At 44.1% G+C, this 12,310-nt stretch overlaps 1 long non-coding RNA gene across 3 annotated transcripts in view; it reads left to right on the top strand.

The window, feature by feature from the left end:
* Positions 1 to 1,310: 1,310 nt before the first annotated feature.
* LOC130151907 (uncharacterized) overlaps positions 1,311 to 12,310 on the top strand; it is a 32,117-nt gene continuing 21,117 nt past the window's right edge. For 2 of the 3 annotated variants that reach the window (XR_008822790.1, XR_008822792.1), the window contains exons 1-2: positions 1,328 to 1,420; positions 1,517 to 1,831. This is a non-coding gene — a long non-coding RNA (uncharacterized LOC130151907). Of the gene's footprint in view, positions 1,433 to 1,516; positions 1,832 to 12,310 lie in introns of all 3 variants that reach the window. The other variant, XR_008822791.1, reaches the window with a different exon arrangement.

The raw sequence follows: 12,310 nt of genomic DNA, 5'->3' as shown, positions 1-12,310 counted from the left end.
GTCTGCCTGAGGGGGCCTCTCTCGCCTGCGCTGACTCACTGGGCTCCACGCTGGATGTCTGGCAGGGAGCCTGCTGCCGTTTAGGAGAGAGGTAGTCATCCTCACGTGCCCGCATCTCTCCGGTGTTTGCACAACCACCTCATCCCCAGGCTGGGGGAGGTGAAGGCTGGACAAATGTGCCTGGACAGAGCTGTGGCATCCTGAGCTCAGGGCTGTGCTCCCAGGGGAGCTGCTCCATACCGTACTATTTAGGCACTTTCCATTGCCTAATTGGAGTTGCCAGGGATCGTGTGTGTCATCCAGCAGTGCATGAAGCGATGTGACGACAACTGTCACTTGTCTCTGGTATTCCCTATTCTCCCTGAAAGAAGTCTGGACAGAAGAGTACCTGGGTTTGTCATCCCACAGAACAGCACGTGCCAACATGTGTGCGCACACCCTTGATGGCACATGCTTAGGGGAGACACGGTCAGAGCTGTGCCCCTTGCGTGCAGACCGGCAGCAGCCCCTCTCTGCGGGAAGAGCTCGGGCTTGGAGGCAGCTCCAGCTTCATCCTGTTCCCCTGTGCTCTGCAGCCGGTGAGAATGAACACAGGGCGTGTGAGAACACCCAGCACAGGCCAGCATTTATTTGGTTTGCATGGTGGATTTTCCTGTTTTCTGAGAGCGGGAATGCTGCTTGCTTGTCTGCCTCCCCTAGCACAGCTGCACCTCTCTGTCCCAGCCTCAGCTGCCACAGCTTAGCTTTGCTTCAAAACACATTCTTGTGCTGGGTGCAGTGCCTCTGCGCTCTCGGATGGAGATTGGCTTTTAGCTGCCTCTGCCTGCATGGCATCTGCTTCCCTTTGCCTTTTTAATCCTCTGCATTTTCCGTAACCTAAAATAAACCAGTAACAAATCTGGGATGCACTTCTCCAGCCAAGGGGACAAATCTGGGGCTGTGGTGTTTTGCACCTACTGTAATTTCTGCAACGGTCCCTCTTCCTTTTTCTTTTATCTTTTTTCTTTTCATTACACAGAAGAATTGTGAGAAATGTATTCTTATGTCAGTAACATTCAAGAGCTAAAAGAAAAACTGCCAGAGAACCTTAAAAGTCTGACATATTATCATTCAGAGGAGAATTTTCAGTAGAATTATGCTGGAATTTTTCCAATAAATAAATTCTGCAGACTTTAAGGGAGAGCTTTTAGATTAATGGAAATATTACTTAAATTAAAATTCATCCCATTAAGCCATCAATTCCATTGTCATTGCAGCATTATGTGTTTAATGTTAATGACACGCACAAATAAAAAGGAAGAAACCTATTTGTTTTATTGTGCCAAAAGCTATGTATGGTCTGTTATGGGAAGTTAAATACAAGCTGGAGTGGGCACAAGGCAAGATCAACAGAGACATGGTTAAAATGCACTTGCAGAAGGTATATTGCGAGGTACTGTGTACGGAAATGCAAAGAAATATGTTTGGGCTTGTATTTTCAATGAACTGATTTTTTTTTTTTTGCTTGATCTCTTAGTGACTTCAGGAGAAGGCCTTCTGCAGCTAACAAGCTCTGTCCCTTTGCGTTTGGACTCTCACAGAGAGGAAAGTGGATCTCAGACTCCAGCTGGGACAGGTCCCAGGCTCGCTCTTCTTGCACCAAGGAAACAGTGGGCAGCTTGGAGGGGAGCTGGCGAATTCAAACCCTGTCTTGAGCTCTCTCACTTCCAACATGACCTCTTGCAAGACTAGGTTTCATGGCACCTGCATCAGGACCTTCTGCTTCCAACCAGGCTGGACAGCTTCAGGGACAGTGCTCTGAGCCTTCTGGAGCCTCCACTTCGAGGGACAAGTGAGTAAGCAAAGGGGAAGAGCTGTCTTCTATGTCGTCTGCCTTTTGGTATGATTTATGCTAGACTAGAAGTGGGGAAGGCAGCAGAGAAGATTTCTGTGTTTTCTGGTGTGTTCCTTGTCAGCAGGTGACAGGGTTCTTGCCTGGGATGGATGGGAGCTTGACTGATCTCCCACTATAGGGGTGTTTGTTTTGCGCCACCCACCGTGGTGCAGGTGTGTGTTCTTGGGGGACATCCCAAGTGTGGGGTCTGCTTCTGGTGCCCTGGGGAGGGTGGATGGAAGAAGCCTGGAGAGGCAGTGGGGCTCCAGCAGACATGGACTGTGTCCCTTTTGGAAAGGGTGGCTCCTAGTAGCAGGGCTGCGGGAAGCAAAGACAAATTGGGCTAGCCCATGTGAGAGCTGCTGCATCACAGCCACTGGTGCTGTGTTACATCCTCACCCCAAGAGTCTGCTTGGCCTTCTCATGACAGCTGTTGTGTTGTGGTGACCAGGATCTCTCAAGGCTCTTCCCCATGTTGCTGTGGAGAGCCCAGCTGTCCTGGCATCCAGATGCAGATAACATCAGGGATTTTCCCTGCATTCTTGTTGGAAAGCAGGTGAGCTGCATAGGAAGGGGACAAGAGTCTAGCATTTAAAGCACCTTTTATAAACACAACCTTCACGAAGTTCAAGTTTAAGGGCTTTACATGGGCTTGAGAAGGATTTGGAGGCAACATCTAAATGTATCTAACTGCAGTGAAGCTATTTAGTGACTCAGTTCAGGCTCCAGCCCATAGGCTGAGGCATGCTATTCAACAGAATAAGCCAGCACAGAGATTGAAAGGTGAGAGGGATCATTGCCCATTGGTATCTTCCGTACCCATGTCAACACCCAAGGTCAGAATAGCTCCAGTAACAGCAATCTAGGTGATAGGTACCTTCCACCTTTCAGAAGACAGACCAGCTGCTGTTATTGCAGATGGAGGAGCTGCATCTCAGGAAACGCTCTGTCCACCCTGTGGAAAGGAGCGAGCAGGTTTATCTGGCTCTCAGGGCAGGGCTCTCCTTGCTGCATTTACCCTTGACTGAAGGTGAAAGGGTCTTTGGGCTGGAGGGCCAGTTCTCAGCAGAAGGCTACAGGTAAGGCCTTATCCTCCCCCAGACCTGGGAAGGTTTGACCTGGAACTTGTTCCAGTGTTCCCAACTTCTTGGTCTGGGCAGCAACTTGTTGGGAAAAGTATTGGATCAGATTTCATACCCCATGGGGCTTGGGAATGTTTGTAGCAAATGGAGAAATGACTCAATTTGAAGCTTGAGGTGAGTTTAAGTGAACAGAAAACCAAAGCAGGTCACTAGCACATCCCTGAGTTTCTCATGCCCTCTTCTCAGGCTTTGCTATGCAAAATGAACAACACTTTCCTTGCTGAGGTTAAGAACGCCTTCCAGGCCAAGTTCCAAGGTCAAGCCACCCATTTGGCCTTCTCCATCTATAAGAATTAACTGTCTTCAGCATGAGTTTGAAACAGTTGAAATGCCTCGTTGTTAGAGCATGTTTTGAGAACAGCTTCAGGAGCCCTGAACAGATCATTACTTGTACAGAGGCAAGGTTGCCAGACATTTAACTGCAATTGCTATTTAGACTCAGTTACCGCAGTGGCTTCCCAGTATTTCTCTTCTCCCCACGTCCCTATCCATACTCCTTCACCACAGAACAAGTATTTTTCACCAGTAGCGCAAGATGTATTTATTTCCCTTGGATTCCCTTGAGTGTTCCTTGCTTGTGGTCAGTAAAAGAGAAGTTCACAGCAAGTCTGAATGCTACATATTGTTACGGCTACTTTTCCATAGCTCCATTTCTCTTTCTGCTGAGGTAGGGGTGGGCTTTCACTCAGGGGCACTCCTGAGTGTCCTTTCATACAGGAACACTCCATGTTCACTGGGTTTTGTTTGTTTGGTTTTTTGGGGTTTTTTTGTTTGTTTTTTTTTTTTACTTTAGCAAAAGTCTAAAGGACCTTCTCCACATTCTTACGAAATTGTTCTTGCTTTCATCTTCACCTTCTGCTCCTCTAGAATCCTCAGACATGGTTCAAGGCGACCTTGTGCCAGCAAACTTCTTCACATCTGGTGCAAACCAGGGACAATTCACTCCCAGAGAAAGAATGGGCAGTTTGTGCATTCTCATCATCACCAAGGATGTCCTGCAATGGAAAATAGTTTCCAAGGCTCCCTTCTCCCACAATAAAATTAGCCTGTGGGCAGATGTACAATCAGAACATCTCTATTTTTCTTGGCCATGAGCCCTCTGCAGCGAGTATTGTCTTCTTTGGGAAACCAGTGAATTGCTTTGTATTACGCTCCGCTTCCCTGCACTCGGGACTGCTTTGCAGGACCCTGTATGCTTAATGCAGTCCCAGGGTGAATTTAGTTCTTTCCATTTCAGCAGAGTCTTTTCTCCATATGACCCCACCTTTTTGGCAATGGTTGCCATTTGCCACAGCCGTAGCCAAAGGCCTCTTTATAGGCCTGTATTGGTACAGACAGACATTTGAGAAATGGGCATGGCAATTCTTCTTAGGGGAATTCTGAAGAAAATGTTAAATTATCCTGACCTCTGGTCTGTATGATTAGTATATGTGATAACTTCCTACTGTCAGCCAGGTAGATGTATGTAGCAAGGCAGTGTAGGGTGTTAAGATGGCCCTTTTAGCTGTGGGACAACTCATCATTAACAAATGCTCGGTGGTCACGTTGACCTGAGAGCAGGGGCAGACCTTGTGCTTTCCTGGTTTGCCAGGAACACCCGCACAGTTTGAGATCAGGAAAATCTCTCTTGGTGGTCATCCAGAGGTGTGAGGCTAACATCCCATGGGGGAAGAGTTCAGACACCATCCAGTACATCTATACAGCAGTCACTTGTAATCATTGCTAATCTGATCAGAGTAATAAGTAGTTATGGTCTCCTGCATGGATTTATTGGTCTGAGGGGATACCACTGGCAGAGATAAAGCAATGGACAATATTTACCAGAAATAAATGTTGACATTTATGGAAACCTAGAGTGTGTATTCACATCTATTTTGAATGTTTTCATGAGAGCTACCTGGGAAGCCTCTTTTATGGGTATTTTCCTAAAGGGTAATAAGTTTTTCTCTTAAGATAATATTCTAAAGGGATAGATTAAATTAAAGGTTCATTAAAAAACTATTTCTTTTCTCCTGAAAGGTGAATAATGTTTTTCACTTACACTGCTGCAGCCCATCATAATGTGTTTATTTGCATGTGTAATTTGGTTATCTGGTATTACTTCAAACGCAGTATCGTTCATTTCTGATGAGTAAAGAACAATTTGAGCCATGGTCCATTACATTAATCTCACAAATTAATCCCACTGAATAAAATCTTGCCCCCATTGATGTTGACAGCAAAACTGCCATGGACATTATTGGAGCCAGAGTTTCACCTGCTACTTGTATGCTTAAACACACATCTAAGGGTTTGCAAAGTCCACATTCTACTGAGCTGCTGTATGCCAGGGGCTTGCCTTGTGTTCAGGCAGCAACTCCTTTCCTCCCATAGTGATATGGAGACCCCAGGAGGACAATTCTGTTGAAAAAAATCAAAGAAGTCCTGTTGCAAAAATCCTGACCTGCTTTTCATCTTCCAAGAGTTGAACAGGTCAAAGGAGTGGAATCTAGACTGTCCACACCATTTGCACGTGGTGGTTACTCAGGGTCAGCGTCTCCCTGTGCAGTCAGGCAGGGATTGATTTTTGTTTGTATAGGTCTGTCTTGCAGCAACAGAGAAGGACGTTATAAACATGGGAAAATCTGATGTGGAAAAGCTGGCAAGGGAAACTGTTCAGTCTTTAGGACTAATATATGTGCATGCAACTAATGAACGGTATATTATGCAGCCCAGAAAAAAAAAATATTGAAACATACAAGAAATATGAAGTGAAACATTGGGCTATGGATGGATGGTGCTTCCTGACTTAATAAATATCCTTTCTGGTTGGCTTGGGTTTATTTTATCTCTTTATTTTTCACTCTCACTATTCAGTAGGGGGTTTTGGGTTTCCTAGACTCTGCAGAGGATCAGTCATTTTTTCCCTGTGGCATTCTCAGTGGAACATCTTCATCCTGTGCATATTTACAGATGACTGGGTGCACTGAAGTGCTCTTATTCTTTTTTTTTCCTGAAAAGCTTAGTTTTAGAGAGGAAAATCAGAGGGTCAGCTAACTGAGAAGGTCCCCGTAGGGAACTCCAGGACCTTGCTTTTGTTGAAATTCCTTGGAACTTCATAATGTTAATCTTTTCCACCTGATAAGTTAACCAGATACTAGAGGTCATGGTTAGTTTTTACCAAAAGAAGAAAATGGTTGGTTTCTGGGGGGTTTGGTTGGTTTGTTGGCTATTAATGCAGGATGGGCTTCTTTGCAAAAACATACAAATCCTGACCACAGCCAGAAACAAAGTGCAAGTGACAGTGTCTTTGCACTCAGCTTTCTGCCAGCACTAACTGGCTGTTTGTCTGGATTTCTTTTTTTTTTAATTTTCTGGGGGTTTTTTGTGTGTGTGTGTCCTGGGCATAAATTCCCAGTTCTTGTTTCCTTTTTTTATGTTCTCTGCTTCCCTGGACTATTGCCACTCTGCTGCAGACACAAAGCAATAAGCAGATAAGCTCTCCCCTTTGCACCTGCATTTACTTGCCTGCCTTTAGAATGGAAGCGGGAAGAGTCCTTCGCAAGGGCTGTGCGTGAAGGACAGCAACTGCATCTAAACGGCAAGAGTCTCTGCGCACAAAGAGGAGATTGTCTTTCCTCCGCTTCCAATAGCACCTGCCTACTCTGCAAATTAATCTTTGGATGCCTGAAGATGGGTACCCAGAAAATGAGGTACAGACAGTGGCAGTGTGTGACAAATTTAGATTAGGAGCAGTCTGTCACAGCCAGAGATGGTATCCATTTCTGAACTCACGGGCAAGAAATACTCATTGACATTAGTGGGAGCACAATGGGGGCCCAGCTCGCCCACAGTTACTATATTAAATGACCTGTAACTCCAAAGGTCTTGGATGAAATTTATTATTCTGCACCCAGCACATCAGTTTGCAGTGACATTTAGATCAAGACAAACTCTGAAGAAGTGATAAGCTAGTGGGAAGGAAGGGAGGAAAAAACCCCAAGAATAAATTTAATCTAGGTAATTTTATTAATGATTTTTCAGTTTAAATACCTGTGGCTAATTTTGTTCCAATCCACAGAAACAGCCCCCTTTTGCAGAAGGAATTGCAGATCCTACAGAGTTTCGAAAACAAACCAGGCACTAGGAAGATTTTATCATGGAAACTGTTTTCATTGTCAAGTAGAGAAATTTCCTCTTATTTCTCATCATTGATACAGGTCTTTGGCTGATCTGCCACGGTTTCCTACTAGTCTGTTGATCTGTTCATGGTGCTAATCAAGAATATTGCCCCTTGTGCTATCTACAGGTACATGTCTGTGTTGACATGTATGTGAAATGGCTTCTTCAAACACTGTTCTATTGCTTCTTCAGTTTGGGAATTAAAATGGAAAACACTTTCACTCCTTAATGTAGAAAGAAGAATGGAAATGTTATTTTAAAATATTTAAAGTGGTTAAAATAGCAATCAGCACAAAGTGAGTTTCGTCCATTTTTTTAAAAGCAGCCCCCCAATGGCAGGTGAATTGCAGGCTGTTGTACCTGGATAGAGTCTCCCTTCACATTTTGATGAGATTTCATGGCTCTTTCATTCATTTATGGTAATGCATCAAATTACGCTTCAAGAAAGTTAGAAATGAGGAAAAGAGATGCCACTTGTTTAAAAGTATTTTGCATAAATACAGTGACTTAATTTGGGGTAATGCCAGAGGTTAATAATGCAGTCTAGAAGTGAATAAAATGCTGGCATATCCTTTGCAAGGTTTTCTTCCATTGTTAGATATCCTCGCTGCCACGGATATGTGCATCTTTGTCTAGCTTTTTCCAGCTGTGTGCTGTAGTACAGAGCAATCATTTTATTTTTGGGGCAGATAGAAGTCCTGAATGTATAGGCCAGTAATTTGTTATACTTAAGAGCCTGATAGAGATTTCTGAATGTTACGTGGCTTTATCAGGACAGGGCAAAGAGATTTGGACAGTCTGATGATCAAAATCAACATGTATAAGAGCACTCATTGTGTAGCATTTTGGTGTTGTTTTCTGGCCTGAATGTAGCTAGCACTTCAGATGTGTCTATAAGTAATAACTAAGACATGCCTTCATAACTGCAGATGGCAACCCTGCAAGGATTGTGCTGCACTTTTGGCAAATGAAGTTTTCTCCGAAAACAGTTGTTTAGAAAAATAATAAATTATTTAACTTGTGCTTCTACAAACTAAGGACTTTGAAACGACTACTTTCTCTTTTCATTTTTGTGCTTTGTTTAGGAGCCTATTTTTTGTGATATTCCTCCTTTTAACTCGGTTTGGTAAGTGTGTTACAATACCCTCCGTTTGACAAGTCTTCTACAGTACCCTTCAGAGAAATGGTGGCTAAAAGGAGCCTGGGAAAGTACTCAGGGCTGTGGGAGTGTTCTTCTTATTTGCTGGGCCTGCTTATCATGAGGAGTCGGGACAACAGGGGAGATTTCTCTTCCCTGGTCCTCTGCTCGCAGGTACTTTGAGAGTGCAGACAGAAGTGCTGCTGAGCCAGAGCAAAACCCCATTGCACAGGGGGGCACTAGGACTGAATCTGTCTATTCCCATGTGAAGATGTGGCCCCAGAAGCCTTGGATCAGCTTTTCAGGGGACAGTGAGATAACAGCTCAGCAGGAGCAATGGTGATGGCCAGGTCTGCAGAGCTGTCACACTCTCCGGTGGCCTGGGAGGTGCACACTCCCTGAGCCCCCACAAAACACTAGACCCAGCCAGGTGGGTTGGGAGGTTGGATGATCAGCATTCATGAAGGCTGGGTGATCAACATTCAAGTGCTGCTGGTGATGAAATGCTGCAACACCTTGAGGTCAGACAGTGACCTTCCAACCAGCAATAAGCTGAAGGTCTTAATGTACCACAACAGGGGGCCAGAGTGCATACCAGTGATTAAAAGCAAGTGTGGCTTGTGGTAGCTCAAAAATGTAACACTCGGCATCTTGCCCCCTCCTGGTAGACCTAGATACTGGGCAGTTTTAACTTGATTTTAATACTGGTATATCTATGAATGAAATTGTAATATTTATGCAGGGTAGTTTTTTAAAAAGCTTACTGGATGTGAAAACAAGTTTGTGTGTTTTCCCTTTTCATGGAAGCAAGCTGAAGGTCAGATTTACAACGTTTCAAGATACATTCTGTGCTCATTTACACAGCTGTAATCTTGAGTTATGCCACCGAGGACAAGCAATTGCTCCAGACTTACAGGGCTATAACTGACAGCAGAATTTAGCTTGGGGTTGCCAAAGCGCGACAGGAAAGAAGCTGTAAGGGTGGAATTTGGTGTTTGTGGAGTAGCTTGTCTATATTCAAAGAATGCAAGAACCCACAGATTTATTAGTAGTGTTTTAGAGCATTATTGAAATTAGGCTTAATTATCTGTGTAATTTACTGGAACCAGCATTTTAGCATTTTTGATCAAGTATATGCCATTAATTTTAAAAAGAGATGTACCAGGCTGCTCTCAAAAAGTGAAATAAGAAGATTTCAAAAGAAAGCCCATAATTTCTAAACTGCATGTTTCAAAAGCTTCGAAGGTTTTCGTTGGTTGGTTCTCTCCCCTCACTTTGCAAACAAACAGCCTGTTCGCAGTTTATTCATATGGAAGAAAGCTCATGTCGCCCCAGAGGGTTATCCCAGCAAGCAGGGAAAGGAAATGCCTCCTCGTTCCCAGGCTTGCCAAGCTCTGCCATCCCTCTCCCTCCCGTCCTCGCTCCAGCCCCACGAATACACCTGGAAACAGTGCTGGCCACCCTTGGAGGAAGGAGCAGAAGACATGGAGCTGTGAGCAGTAACCCACATGCTCCTTTGCAGCGATGAAAGTGCAAGGCTCCTGTTCAGACCTGTACCTTGTCCTCTCCATTCAGACACACTCCACAGGTACCGCTTGGTTTGGAGGTATCAGCCCCATGCCTAAACATCTGTTTCTGCACTGTCTTCTTGCCAGCCCTCTGGTGAGGTGTTGCCTGAGCTCCTGGCAGAGGGACGTTCTTGTGCTGAAAACAGCAGCCGCGCCAAGGTGCAGTGGACCTTGCTTTTCTGCTGGTTTCTGTGGAAACTTTGGAGAAGGTCCTTTAGCCATGGTCATGTATTAAATAGCAATAAAGATGCTTCCCTCTTTCTGAAAGAGTGCTTTGAGGATACAGACATTAATATGTATGAATAGCTTCAATCTTGCATGAACACTGTAATGTTGAGGGCCAGAGGAATGCCAACACAGCCAGGTTATTAGCTGCTGTTTTGCCAAACCTCTGCCCAAGCAAGCCTTTGTTTTCGAGACAGCTGCTGAGTGGTGTTTTTCTGTGGTCAGCACCTCTCTAGTTCAGATTTTCACTTTTTTCCCTGTATACTTTCTCACCCCTGCCTCCTTGTAGGTCTCCAGCAGCACTGAGGTGGTCAGCATGTAATTTTGAGAGGCAAGCAGTAAATACAAAGTATAGGATGTTGTTATGGAAATGTTCTATGTTCTGGCTCCAACGGCAGAGAAACATCAGCTCAGACTTTCCCAGTGAATGATTAACTTTTGTTTGCACAGAGGACAGAGCCACAGTAAGAATGCAATTAATTACACTGGCAGTCCAGCCAGGCCAGCAGTCAGCAGCGCTCTCACTTGCAGCTTCTCGCTCTTCAGGTCTGATTTGAGAGTAACTAATTAAACGCAGGTGCAGGCTAGAAGACTTGTTGAATTAATGCACAGTGTCTTTTTTCCTGTGTTCCCAGGCATTTTGTAGCTCACAAGAAAAGAGCAGGCGCTTGATGCTGCAAATAATAATAGAGTGCTGATGACGGAGGTAATTAATCCTTTATTATTCTGGTGCGATAGGCTGCTGCTAGGGCTGTCATTCAAGTACTTCTCATGCAAAAACATGTCTCAAAGGTGAAAGAACATGGAGTAGGTGAAAAACTGAATCGTGTTTTAATGGACTTTCTGGTGTAATGGGCATAGATATGTCTTCCAAGTTTTTTGGCAAGATTATCAAGACCTGGTAGTTAAAACTCAAGGCTGGACATTCACTGCGTTAAGTCCTGGGTTCTGTCTGACTCACCAAGGCAATTTTAGCTGGCAGGAGCTTGAAGTGAAAAGTCATGCTGGTTCAAATGACACATGGACATGGAAGAGCAATGCAAAGCTATAACTGTGGCTCACTGTGGGTTTTCTTCGCTCTTTTACTGCCTCCTGGACATCCTCTGTTGGCCGCTGTCAGTAACAGGCTACTGACTTCAGCGGATCTTAGATTAATCCCAGCACTGTTCCTCCTGATGGTGCATAAGGGTGACTGTCTTCCAGCGGATGTCTAAGGAGCTGCAAAAATAGAAAATACTATTTTGGTTATTTATTACCAACAATGAATACTGCCAAATGGTGTTTGTTGCTAGTAATTTTCTGTTCCCCAGATAAGGTTCCTTACTGATTCATATCAACCTCCAGGACTCAAATATCTTTCCCGGTTAAAATTAAGGATAAATTATGAAAATGTTGGCCTTCTGCTCTCTCTGTTGTCATCTACTTGCTTGTAATACCCCTTCCTCCCAGACACTGGAAATGTGTGATTTTACGAGATGGCAAGGAGGAAATAACCTTCTGCAGTAGAAGCCCCACAGAGTGCCAGGCACTAGGGGATCAGCCTCTACACAAGGAAAAAACCCAAAACGTAATGTATGTGTTTATTTTAAAGGCAGTAGTGGTTTCTTGCTCTTCTTGTTACTTCATGATGAAAATGGTCCAAAGCTATTAGGAATGTTTATAGTGAGAAAATAATGCCGAGTCTAATCAATGGATTGGGTAGGACAGACCATGTTTTATTCAGTGTGGGAACCAAACACTGCCATATTGTACAGATTTGCTGATCTGGAAGAATTGTACTTGCTTTACGGAATGCAGCTCAAAAGCCGAGCGCATGAATATGACAGAATTTTAAGACAGAAACATTGCTTGGAGAGTTTTCTAAGGGATTGTAATCAACTTACGTAAGTTCAAGAAATCAACAGTAATTTATTATCCTGCCATATTTTCCAGTGGCTTTTGTTTTCCTTGCGTGACAATTCTTAACCCATTAGAGGCAATTTGCATTCAAGTATTTAGATGAGGATTGTACTCTGCTACAGATTTTAACACTTAACTCCATGTTAAGGGAATAGCTGAGGGCAGTTCTTAAGGTGAGGACAATTCTTTTTGATTCTTCTTCTTTTGCTCTTGGCTAGTTTCATGTGGACCTGTGGGAAATTTTATGTGGTAGAATGTTTGTCCTCATTGGGTGCATAAAAAGTTTGAAAAAATGCTTTCCTAC

Source organism: Falco biarmicus, chromosome 6, assembly GCF_023638135.1.
Source record: "Falco biarmicus isolate bFalBia1 chromosome 6, bFalBia1.pri, whole genome shotgun sequence".
Lineage (NCBI taxonomy): Eukaryota > Metazoa > Chordata > Aves > Falconiformes > Falconidae > Falco > Falco biarmicus.
This window is presented reverse-complemented; position numbering and strand designations above follow the sequence as displayed.